Here is a 12161-nt window from a genome sequence, read left to right on the forward strand (position 1 = left end):
ATCGGAGACCTAACGGGAACCTATGTTACCACTGCGGCAACGCCGTTAGCCAAAGTAGCACTTAATATGCAAATAAACAGCCACTAATTTATTTGATTTCACTCATTCCACGCGAGCATTCTGAGGCGTTCATTGTTCTAGTGACAATATGGTAGAAGTTTAAAGCATTCCTCGGCAATACTGTCAACACTTTGGGTACATGCTGGTTTCGATGGCTAGGAGCAATATATATCATCTGCATCGAAGACCGATAACAGCACAGAGAAATGTTCGCAAATAGGAAAGGAAACGTTATCCGTAATTTACACTAACAAGAAAATTCACACCTACCTAATCGAAGCCAAATTTCAGTTGGTCAGTAACCACAAGCCGCTCCCTCTATACTTAGGCCCAACATCGAACGTTCGGAGAAAACTTCTCAGAAGGTACAGCCTCGGGCTTTGAATCTCAGTAATCATTGTCAGGAGAGCAACTATAAAACAAAGAATAAGCACACTAACACGCCTACTCGGGTACTTACGTTCCAGGATCCCGTATTTTTTTAAGAAAGGAAAAATATTTTACCAACATGACACGGCCTAGTAGGAAACCTTAAGAAATTTCGCAATTATGGCAGAGCAGATTTGCAAGTAAACATTATTTTACAACTTAAGTTTCCAACTACCTGTAAACAATATTTTACCGTGAAATTCCACCAATTATCAACATCGTATCGTCATCTCAACATTTTTAAGACCGCAGATTTCAAGTGTGCTGCACTGCAACTACTGCGGCTTGACGAGGATGAAAAATTTCGCATGGCAATATATTTCCTGACTATGACTCACGAAAGACATCAAGACAGCAGTAGACAATTCCTAAAAGCGCACTGAAAGACAGTAGGCCTTGCAGGTCATAACTTCTTCATGGGCTCATACACGGCATCACCTCCACATTGCGAAGTGCGTCTGGTGGAACTGATACATGCGCTACAAAATTTCCCATGTATCTTTAGTACATCATCCTGTACTATGGAAAATACTGCTGAGGTACTATTCTAAATCTTACCCATCGAAAACCTCTCGAAACAATAGTCTGAGGTAATGAACCAAAATTTATGTCACAACGGCGTAACGGAGAGATTAAAGGAATGATTCATAACCAAGTGACCAGTGTATGGACGAGGGCGGATGCTATTGTGCACGCTATCGTCTTGTTATTTACCGGCACTTACTGAACCAGAAAAGTCCACTGGAGAAGTTTGGCTGATATTAGCACAGATGACAATTGTGTGCACTGCTCAACCTTCTGTATCAGGAAGTGAGGGCACCATGTGCCTCAGACTACGTCTTTCTGGTCAAGTGGGCTATCGTGAACATAACCGACGGTCCTCTCAGGGTAAATTAATGTCTGTCATCTCCATCAAGGAGCTCTCATACTGTAGTCATCAAAACCAGCTGTGACTACAACGGTTGCATATTGTGCCAACGCTGCCTGCACCTCGCCAACGACAACCAGCGCCAACAGAAACTCAACTCACAGAAGCCAGAGCAGCAGTTTTGCCTCCAGCCACAGCGGGAGTCACCAGGAACGGAGCTGCAATACCGGCAGCACTTCCACCGTTTTTCAGCATCACACTAATTTAGACCAGACTGTGAGATTCTGGGCGACAGGACTCTGCATTGTAGAACCCTAGAACAGGCAGAAGTCATCGGAGATCCCACCGCACCCAGACAACATGGAGATAACGGTGCCACTAATAACGCACTACCAGGCATAAAGTCTGTCAACCTCTTTCACAAACAATCAGAGTGATGATATCAGGGTGATGTCCTCTCCTACCTACCAAACCCATTGGGTCAAACAGGGAGGTACATCGTGCCTGGTAGCGATATCGATACCAGAGCATCAGGTAAACGGTCACTCACTAGGGACAGTATTCGCCGGACTGATTTCTTTCTAGTTACTACTGCGCTACCTGAGTGCCGCCCCCGGATACTTTGCACACCCTCGTATACTGATTTTGAGTGACTTTAATATAGTGTGACCCAGTGTCGATGCTAAAATCTCAGGGAGTGAATGTAATCACAATTCCAAAGGCATTATGTCTGAGCTGAGAAAGATCTAAATATGAAATTACAATGAAATCCAGACCATTAGCTGCTTACAGGGGTTGATAAATATCAACGGGGAAAGTTGAAAATGTGTGGTCTGACCGGGACTTGAACCCAGGATCTCCTGCCTACATGGCAGACGTTCTATCCGACTTGTTCAACGAGGACCTGATGATACCGCGACTGCAGGGACTTGTCTCTGGCACGCCCCCCGTGAGACCCACATTGCCAACTTACTGTCCAAACACTACATTTTTACTGCCCATGCCCACTATACTCATTAGTCGCGGCAGTCAATCTACCGATATCGGTAAAAGTTTGAGCAATATGTGAGTGCATCCGCAGTGAAGAAGATCATAGGCCGGTAAGCCTTATCTATATGAAGATGGGATCTGTTCTTTCGGACATGCCCGAAAGAACAGATACCCTCTTCATATATCTAAATAAGTTAAGTGCATGTGATAGTTTGGTATAGCACAAATAACATCAATGCTCCCCACTGCAACACAGATGTTAATGATAGTATCCGTGACCTCTCTATGCAGTGCGTGCAAATTATTCCTGCAAAGCTTCTGGTAGCACTGCAATGGTCTGAAGAGCCACGGCAATGAAGGATAAGCCGAAAATATTCCATGCAACTCAGGTCGAGAGACGAAGCTCGTTACTCCGTAACATAACGGTTCTAATTATAACGAGCCGCAGGGGCTTAATTGCATTACCTGACGTGATATTTTTAAGGAATCCAGTATCAAAGTCAGTCATACCATGAACCAGTTCCGATACCAGCATAGCTTTCTAAAATAAGCCGCGTGCCGAGGCGTAAAAATACGCAAATACTGTTGCCAAGACGACCTATTTATTTAATACGAACGCAAACAGATTGTGTTGCGCGTTCATCAACAACAGATTTGTGGAGCACTATATTTCCCCTACGTACTCTTTGAAAATAATACAGTAAAAGTATAAATAAACCCCCAAACATTCACGAATTGGCACGTATGATCACTTGCAATGACATTATCTAGTAAATTCAGATAAACACATAAATCATAATAAAAACAATAGAAAAAAGATGACGCTGTATTTACTACGTGCTCTGTACGCCTCCTAATACTGAAAAAAATGAATAAAATTTGGAACAAAAATTGAAATCGCAAATCATTTATGCATTCGAATAGCCAGTTTGCGTGAACCTAAAATTATGCACAGACGTGCAGAAATGCTGCGACAAACATATTAACTACGAACGGCTAAGTAATGTGGTATAATGTATTACAATAAGGTTTTTTTTTAAAATCACGATGATTAGGACCAGGCAGCCACGACATATGAAACATATGCTTATACTCATTTAAGATCGTGCTAATAGTTACTTTAAAACTAATTGACAGAGAGTACTGAAGTACATTCAGATGTATTCACCGTCTAGATTGACTCTACTTCACTGGTGCCGACTTCCTACCGACTATCTGGTGGTCCTCAGAATCAATAGAAACAAATAACGTCGTCTTTACGAGAATTGAACCCTTCTCCATGGTACAGCAAAGCATTCTGTTTTAGCACCGCATTTCACATGAGTATTTCTATCATTAATCATGAGCTCATTCTACGTCTACATACACACTCCACAACCACTGTACGGTGCGTGGCAGAGAGTGCCTTCTATCACTACTAGTCATTTCCTTTCCTGTTCCATGGAGCGAGGGGAAAACGACTGTCTATATGCCTCCGTATGAGCCCTAATTTCCCGTATCTTATTTTCGTGGTCTTTACGCGAAATCTGTGTTGGCTGCAGTAGAATCGTGTGGCAGTCAGCATCAAACGACCATTCTCTAAGTATTCGCGGTAGCGTTTCTCGAAAACAGCGTCGCCTTCCCTCCGTGGATTCTCATTTGAGCTCCCGAAGCATCTTCGTAACACTAGTGTACTGTTCGAACCTACCGGTAACAAATCTAGCATCCCGCCTCTGAATTGCTTCGATGTCTTTCTTTAATCCGACCTGTTGAGGATCCCAAACACTACAGCAGTACTCAGGAATGGGCGGCACTAGCGTCCTATATGCGGTCTGCTCTACAGAGGAACCACACTTTCTCAAAACTGTCCCAATAAACCGAAGTCGACCATTCACCTTCCGTACCACAGTCGTCACATGCTCGTTCCATTTTACGAGGGCTATTCGGAAAGTAAGGAACGATAGGTCGCGAAATGGAAACCACAGTGAAAATCAAAACTGTTTTATTTCCAACGGTTAGCTACAACTTACAGCTACTTATCTCCACAGTCGCCGATCCGAATTAGACGTTTGTCGTAGCGTTGTACCAACTGTCCAATACCCTCGTTATAGAAAGCAGCCGCCAGTGCTTTCCGCCAATTCTTTACGCTGGCCTACAGCTCATGGTCTATGCCAAAATGTTGTCTTCATAGCCAGCGGTTCATGTGAGCAGAGATGAAACTCAGAGGGAGACAATTACGGGCTGTATTGTGAGTATGGAAATGAGCCTTTGGCGTCAATGGCCGGGAGGCCCCTTACGGGGCAGGTCCGGCCGCCTTGATGCAGGTCTTATTACATTCGACGCCACGTTGGGTGACCTGCGCGCTGGATGGGGGTGAAATGATGATGAAGACAACACAACACCCAGTCGCTGAGCGAAGAAAATCCCCGACCCAGCCGGGAATCGAATACGGGCCTGTAGGACGGCAATCCGTCATGCTGACCACTCAGCTATCGGGGAGACCTGTGTTGTGGGTAATCAAACACTTCTAATTGAAAACGATGCAGGAGCATCTTCATTGCCCCTGCAGAATGCGGCTGAGAATTGTCTTGAAGAAGAAAACGCATGACAGTTATGTGATGTTGGCTGCATAGCTTCAGGCTAAATTTCTCACCAGGCCCTCGTACTTGGCGAGAGACGCTATTGTTCTAGGTAACTTTATGTGCTCCCTGTGTGCTCAGAACTAAAAAGAACGACGTAACGCGATCGACGGGCATACTAGAGACACTGCCCAACACACCTGTGCAAAACTTCATCAGAGTTTCACTGTGGTTTCTTTCCGAATAACCCCCGTTTATCGCTTTGCAACGTTAGACACAGATATTTAAACGACTTGACTGTGTCACACAGATCACTACTACCATTGTATCCGAACATAACAGCTTTGTTTTTCGAACTCATCCGCAGTAACTTAAATTTTTCTACATTCAGAGCTAGCTGTTATTCATTACCAACTAGAAATTTGGTGTAAGTCATCTTGTATCCTCATACAGTCACTCAACTTCGACAGCACAGCATCATCTACGTCTACATCATACTCCGCAAGCCACCTAATGGTGTGTGGCGGAGGGTACATTTGGTACCGCTATCTGATCCCCCCAACCCTGCTCCACTCGTGAATAGAGCGTGGGAAGAATGATTGTCAGCAAGCCTCTGTATTGGCTCTAATTTCTCGAATTTTCTCCTTGTGGTCAATACACGAGATGTACGTGGGGGGGGGGGGGGGGGGGGGGAGTAATATGTTATTCGACTCCTCCCGAAAAGTGCTGTCCCAAAATTTCAGTAGTAAATCTCTCCGGAATGCACTGCGTCTCTCTTGTTATGTTTGCCAGTGCAGTTTGTTTAGCATCTCCTCAGCAGAAAACAACCGTAAATTGCTGCTCATCTTGTCCGCCAGGTCCCTTACGTAAGTAGTAAATGACAGCGATCCTGTTACGTTCTCTGGGGCAATCCTGACGATACACTTGTCTTTGATGAACACTCGCCGTCGACGATAGCATACCGGCTTCGACGCTGCGGCCAAAGCAATCTGTTTTCTCTCAGCCATTTACCTGATTACTTCTTCGATTAATCATGAGCTCATGCGACACAGGATAGAATTCCTTAAGGACAAATAGACTTACAATTAATGTGATTGCCCATGGCAGCTACTCATTCAGACCAACTTCATCAGTGTCAGCAATTTGCTGTTGGTGCCTTCAACTGTCTACATCTACATCTACATAGATGATCCGCACGTCACTGTACGGTGAGTGGCGGAGGGTACCCTGCACCACAACTAGTCATTTCCTTTCCTATTCCACTCGCAAACAGAGCGAGGAAACAACAACTGTCTATATGCATCCGGTAAGTCCTAATTTCTCGTATCTTATCTTCGTGGTCCTTTCTCGGTGTGTATGTTGGCGGCAGTAGAATCGTGTGGCAGTCAGCTTCAGATGCAGGTTTTCTAAATTTTCTCAATAGTGTTACACGAAAAGAATGTCGCCTTTCCTCCAGGTACTCCCAGTTGAGTTCTCGTAGTATCTCCGCAACACTTACCTGTTTTTCTAACCTGTCTGTAACAAATATAGCAGCTCGCCTCTGAATTGCTTCGATGTTTTCCTTCAGTTCGACCTGGTATGGATCTCAAAAACTCGAATAGTACTCAAGAATGACACCAGCGTCCTAAATTCGATCTCCTTTACAAGTCAACCATTCTTTCCTAAAATTCTCCTAATAAACCAAAGTTGTCGATTCTACTTCTCTACTACAGTTCTCACATACGCGTTCGACCTCATATCGCTTTGCAACGTTATGCCCAGGTATTTAAACGACTTGACGGTGTCAAACAGGACACTAGTAAAACTGTGTCCGAACATTACAGGTTTGGTCTTCCTACTCATCCGTATTAACTTACATTTTTCCACGTTTAGAGCTAGCTGCCTTTCATCCCAACAACTAGTAATGTGGTCTAAATCGTCTTGTACCTACCTCAGCTTCAACGCCTTACGGTACACCACAGAATCATCAGCAAACAGACGCATATTGCTGCCCAATCCTGTCCGCCAAATCATTTATGTATATGAAGAACAACAGCGATCCTATCACATCTCCCTGGGGCACTCCTGACGCTATCCTTGTCTCCGGTGAACACTCACCGTCGAGGACAACACACTGGGTTCTATTACTTAAGAAGTCTTCGGTCATTCACAGACCTGCGAATTTATTCCGTATGCTCGTGTCTCCGTTAAAAGCCTGCAATGGGTCACCGTGTCAAATGATTTCCGGAAATCAAGAAATATGGAATCCGCCTGTTGCCCTTCATCCATAATTCTCAGTATATCATGTGAGAAAAGGGCAAGTTGATTTCGCGCGAACTATGCTTTCTAAAACCATGATGATTTGTGGACATCAACTTCTCAGTCTCAATAAGGTTTAATATATTCAACCTGACAATATGTTCAAGGATCCTACAGCAAATCGAAGATAGGAATATTGGTCTGTAATTTTGCAGGTCCGTTCGTTTACCCTTATTATATACTGGAGTCACGAAAAAAGCATGGTAGGTAAGGGGCTTGTGCAGTAAAATACTTTCAGTGCTTGCAGTTGTAGAATCTTTGATATTAGCTAATGTATCTGTGCTCTAAACGACCACCCAATTAAGGCTAGTTTTTGAAAGTTTCACTCTTATCTTTTTCCTAGCTAAATATTCCTACAGGCAAATGATCGTTATTCTTACACCACTAAAACCACATTTTTTGTTGCTTGCAGGATGGCCTACTGTAGACACTAAGCATATAACATACAGCGACACACAATTCTTATACTTACTTGTCTAGCCGCGTTTCTAAAGAACCTAACACAAACGAAATGTTTGAAAGAATATCTCGCCATCTGACTGTATTACAGTATTTATCTTTATCTGGGCTATCTAGATTTCGGTTATTACGCCATTATCGAGTACAATGCTGAAAGTTCTTAAACCATTAACACGTCACAAACGTGACGTTTTAATGGTCTAAGATCTTTTAGCAGTGTACTTGACAATGGAGTGATAGTAAAAAGTCTAGGAAGTACAGAAGATAAATACAGTAATACATAATCAAATGGTGGTTTATTCTTGCAAAAAGTATTGAATGACTGTGGCTCAGCATCGTCGAAACTATTTTATAAACGAAATTATTTACTTGTTCATCAGCCTCTTTACACCTTCTTGCACTGAATTGTTTGCTGTTCGAGGGTCCCATGCGTCAACGCGAATGCTTTGTGAAAATATATATGTGGTGTCGTATCTTTCAATGTGCCAAAATAGATACACTTAACAGGCGCAGGTCGTAGCATGGGTGTTATTAGATGAACGTTCTGCTGATTGTAGTCTATCAACAGAACATAATAAAAAAGAGGAAGATTGTTAAGTTCTTTGGTGACAATATCGATGAAAACGTAAACTATGAGTACACCTGCTAAAGCGTTTAGATTTATCTACCTTTTTCCTGAAGAGGCACATAATTTTGACGACATGGAGTCAGTAATGTCACATTAATTATATGCTTCCGGCTGTTCAGAACAGATGATGATTCTATTTTTTGTACGCTATTTCGACGAACAACCCAGTCATTTTTGTCGTGTGCCACGAGCTGTGTGCATATGCGTACTCCTGCCATCCAATCTGGTTGGAATCGAGGCACCGAGATTGCGTAAGAACACACGTCGTAGCACATTCAGAGGGTCCTGTTTCAGCCCCCTTTCAGATAAATATCATTTACTATACCTTAGTTACACTGGTTGGAGAAAGAATTCGTATGGAACAGATTTGTGTCTCACATTAGCAGCCTCTTTCTGTTACGCATTCCATATCATGCATCAGCTCTGTAATGTTTGGATGTGTGGATAATAGAGTGTAGGTGTCAAAGCAGTTTCTTTCTTTCCCTGTGCAGAATCGAGGAAAAGCTCCCCTCGAGTCCTGTTAATACATGCTGTAACTTGGCGTAGCCTGAAGCAACTGTCATCCCGCCGTTTTAGAGCCTTTTGATTGGCCAATCACCCAGCGTGTAAAATTTACACTGAATTCTGTTCACTCATTTCCAGTATACAGCAATGGGCATCCTGCCATTCTTAGCGTCTTCCGGTTCAGCGGATTTGAGATTTGTCCTGTACGCCACCACCCTATACGGAAAAAAGGCAGACCCCGGCACCTAAATGCGGCGACTAGACAGCTTTCTGGACACTCACCCTGGGAACGTCACCGTGAGTGTCTCGTGCTCCTCGGAGAATACAAATCATAAGTTTCAGTTTCATCGGAGTTAGTTAAAGAAATAATTCCGAAAAGGTGGCACTTTTATTCTAATAGGTTTCTCAGTTTGCGGTGAACTTTAGTGATTTGACACTTTGTACTAGGTCTGACACTGAACCAGTCAGTGCCTTCAGCGCGATCGATAGTTGAATTCAGGATTTGCTTCCGTTGCTACTAGCTAATTAACGCATACTTGCATCTTTTGAATCAAATTTTTGAATAGATTTCTCCTTCTTTCCCGTGAACTATGAATTCGATCCTTTGTATGGATTTAACATCGTGTAAGGTCTTCAAGTCATTCAGTTTATTCAATGCTTTCTGCGAATTATCTGTAACTCTTGCTTCCTACGTTGATCATTCTGACCCCGTTTCCGTTTGTGTATGATTATTCAGATGAAGAAGATGACGATGATGATATTTGGTTTGTGGGGCGCTCAACGGCGTTGTTATCAGCACGCTTACGAATTCACAATCTTTTCACTGTCCAGTTTCGCCACTTTCCCGAATGATGATGAAATGATGAGGACAACACAAACACCCAGGCCTCTGGCGGAGAAAATCTCCGAGCGGTGATTGTTCAGGTTGAACTTTTACGTCAGTATATTTCCACTCACTAACTGTGTTCTGACTAGAGCTGTCCGACACAGAAGGTGGAATAATCGAATAATTCTCACCTAACTTCGGATAACTGCCAGTTGGCGCCACTTCCATATCAATACTTGGCTTGGTGGAGCCTGTGACATAGGCCGGGAGAGAGCAGTAGTGGCTGGTGAGAAGTTTATTTAGAGGAAGCTGTAGGCCTGGTAATTTTAAGGATGTGACACACAACAGTAGCATTGTAAAACAAAATAAAAGCATGCTGGCTTCACAATTATCACCCAGTAACCAAATTTGTCTTAAACTTATTCTTAAATGAAGTAACTTTAGTAATTTTCTGTATTTCATTTACGTCAAAAGACGTGAAGTTTCAGATACTTGTTTAAGAACCTATGATTCCTTTTTGACAATTTGGAGCGAAAATGCGACAAGTTGCGGTTCAAGATAGTTGCATTTAAACTTCAAGTACTACAGAGAGATATTATTTTACAATTCACTATGTTTTTCCACTTTCAGTTCCTGTTTAATTTTTCGTGGCGTGTATCGGTTTTTCGCGTTTATTTTTATGTGGTACGATTTTTTCTACCTCCCTTTCCACAATATGAGGTATTTTTCCTTCGATTGCGTGGACTTGAATACTGTGAGTGCCGCACTAACTTTACCCAGGCATTTCGTTCTCACAGTAGTTACTAAGGGGGAGTCCGTTTCAAAGGATTGTGTATGCAACATTTTGTTAGATATTTGAGATGTAGTACATGAAACCACCACCACACGTGTCTGAATCACTTTGAATTTTCAAGCTATCTATACAATATACTTTTTTATATTTTATTTTTAATCTAAATGTACTTTTCTAATTATTCAGTGAGTTCCAGTTCGTATTTTTATTTGGATAAGTCTTATGTATCTCTTGCCGCCCCCCCCCCCCCTTTGATTTTTCGTACATGATATGCACTAAAATACTTGTCATAATTTTTGTATGAAATGGATTACAGATTTTCTGTATATATCTTGCAGTTCTAACGTTTTATACTGCAAAAACTGCTTTGGATATGTGGTGCTAACAGACATCAGGCTACACTATATATTAATTTACCACAACCTTTACTTACCATTCACTACCTTCCAAACCAACTTAGACCTCACAGTACATTACAAATCGGTCAGTCATCGCAACCAAGACGTCAGTGGAGGAGGGGCACAACCAAACTCAAGCCATAATCTGTGTGGTTAACAAAACTGCTCTCATGCTGTACACATTCAAATGAAAATAACTAAGATACATGATTACTAGTTTGATCATTGCTATTATTTACACAAAAAGCAAAAAAGCAGGAGCTGGAAAGGTACAAGAAAACTGGCGTTTTCAAAGTTTAAACTATTTATTTTTAACAAATTGGCAACTTATGTGTTATTTACATCACTGATTATGAAATAAAATAGGTTTTGTCAGTATCTGCCTAGTTATTTTCTTGTGAAAAATAGCATTGCGTGTATTTGCTATGAGGTTACAACAAATTTTTGAATATACTACTTTACTGCAGTTTTTACAACAATATAAACATGATTCTCCGGGAAAATACTTTCATTTAAATGCTCTTTCAACTATGGGAATAAATCTCGCCGAATCACTACTGGCACAACATTTAACATTGTGTCACCGACCACACTACCTTTTGTAAGTACATTACTAGATGACAAAACTCGCAACCCTATTAGCTGCTCTGTCTCTCTGCACACAGCATCAACACCTGTTGATGGCAAGATAAAGCCACCATTATCTTTTCTTCTTAACAAATCTGAGTACTGCACGAGTTCTACTTTAAATAAACTATGTATGCAAGTGTTCCAATTTAACTTGTTCGCCATATGTTCGACAACAAATCCTGCACTATAAACAACCACATCTCTAGTATATTCAGTTAGCTTCTGGGGCAATATGACAATCATGATCGGACAAAACTCTACTGCATAATGTGAAACAGATTTGTTTTTCTCAGTCCAAGGCAGGAGACATGTCATCTTGAACCTGACAGTTAGCACTTGCTTTATGTTTAACTTCATTTGAAAGAAGAAGATTTCTGTACACTGCTGTAAAGATGGGTTGTTATTCCAAACTAATCTAACCCTAACGAAAGAAAAATACATTTCCTGGTGTCCTGGCTAAACTTGTGCATCAGCACATCTTTCATTTTTTATTACATCATTTTACAATCCTTTAACACTTTCGCAATGTGCTAAAATCCATAGTACTGCTGTCTTTCTGTTACCTCTGCACGAGAGAAGTTAAATAACATGCTACTTTCTCAAGAAAAGGCCGCCGTATGCTTTTACTGGGATCACGTGTAGGTGATTTGTATTCCTTAGCCAATGGATTTTTGGTGTTACAGAGATCAAGCATTTGGTCAAATATAGGACAAAAGTCTG

This window comes from Schistocerca piceifrons, chromosome 6 (assembly GCF_021461385.2).
Source record: "Schistocerca piceifrons isolate TAMUIC-IGC-003096 chromosome 6, iqSchPice1.1, whole genome shotgun sequence".
Classification (NCBI taxonomy): domain Eukaryota; kingdom Metazoa; phylum Arthropoda; class Insecta; order Orthoptera; family Acrididae; genus Schistocerca; species Schistocerca piceifrons.